The 1,619-nt window shown below is 35.6% G+C and overlaps 1 protein-coding gene across 1 annotated transcript in view; it reads right to left on the bottom strand.

The window, feature by feature from the left end:
• LOC111272543 (uncharacterized) overlaps positions 1-1,619 on the bottom strand; it is a gene marked incomplete at its 3' end in the record, with an annotated part of 36,975 nt that overhangs the window by 26,604 nt on the left and 8,752 nt on the right.

Here is a 1,619-nt window from a genome sequence, read left to right as displayed (position 1 = left end):
CATCAATATGCATAAGCTTGACACTGATCACAATTGCTATATCCATATCGGGTCATGATAATCGCATATTCCTTCTTTTCGGTGTGAAAATGTTTGATAGAATAAAGATAGCCATTTATACACTTCTGGTTTTTAATAAATTGGCTGACAATTACAAGAGGATTATTAATAATGTACTTCATACTTCTGCATCATAATCTTCAAACTTAATTTCGAAGGCTCTGGACATCACCTGATTCTAGACTCACGACATAACACGTCTGCGTAAAATGATATTTACCTTATTCATACGAATTGTTTTCTAATATTTACATATCTTTTAAAGGATTCAAGGCAGCAATCCATTGGGGTCCTTCGTGACCAGAAACAAGGACCTACGCTCCAAACCAAATAGAGAAACATTTGTAACAAGTGTTCATAATAAATAGGGCTAGACTAAATTGTACGAACCGGCAACGAGAGCCGCATAGTTTTGAATAGAGCCAATTAAACTATAATCATAATAGTGGGTTTATATCATTATTACCATTGAACTATAAGTTTCTTACGTTAAGTTATGGGAAGTAAATTGTGCGCAGCGTTTTGCACAGGGTTGATGGGGAAATACGTCAGGAACATAGCGCTTTATGGAACTTACCCCATAAACAATTATCGTTCCATCAGTGAATATCATAGCCCATGATAGGAAGGCTACCGGTGCGAAAGGCATGGGCGCCTATGTATACAGCGTTCAAAACCTGTATGATATATTTCATTGTAAAGGTTGGACAGACGGGCCTTAAATCGAACGCGTGCAATTTTCTGCAAAATCAGCGAACGCTGTCTGTTGATATGTCATGTCTCTTTTCAATTTAAATATTCACGGTTAGAATTTTAGAGACTTTTACTTCGATTTAAGATGAACATTGACATTACCTCCCATCTAACAGCTAAATTATAATCAGCAAAATAGAACAGACTCGATGAACGCTCTTAATTCCTTCGTCCCACATTAAACGCTGGCATCCAACATCGATCTTATTGCCCCTCTAAACGAGGCGTTATTAATAAAAGCCCTTTCTCTAGTTAGAGTTCTATAAGGAATTATAGGTGCGTGCAGCAGGACGCCCGAGTGACTTACTTCTACCGTACATCAGACAAGACAGTCAGAGAAAACTCCACAGTATCGAAATTATTCTAATATATTTCTATATTATATATTCTAATATAACATATAAACATATGTTAGTAAATAATCAATGAACTACTGAGTGTAATAAATTAGTGAATGAGTATACTGTTTCATGGCTAGCAGATATTGATATTGCTGCTTTGATAGCTTATACACGCTCTCGATGTTAAAATAAAGCAGTGATGATGTAATGTGTTCAACTCATATGTACAAAGATTCGCGGTACGGGTGATAACGACGCGATAGGCTTAGTTTTGTCCTTATATGTTTACATTGGACATTATCTCACCGTGAATTGGAGAGGCTTCCAGTCTGACTAATCAAATATAAATATTCTTCTTCTTTCTTTTTTTTTTTTTCTCGATTTCATTTGAGTTTTCGAATGATTTTCAATAATGTTTTGAAAGCTAAAGTTGTTTTGTTGATTTCGGCGTTTTCAAGAATCAGC

This window comes from Varroa jacobsoni, unplaced genomic scaffold, assembly GCF_002532875.2.
Source record: "Varroa jacobsoni isolate VJ856 unplaced genomic scaffold, vjacob_1.0 contig02548, whole genome shotgun sequence".
Taxonomy (NCBI): domain Eukaryota; kingdom Metazoa; phylum Arthropoda; class Arachnida; order Mesostigmata; family Varroidae; genus Varroa; species Varroa jacobsoni.
The sequence above is the reverse complement of the archived record's forward strand: the minus strand, read 5'-3'. Positions and strand labels throughout refer to the sequence as shown.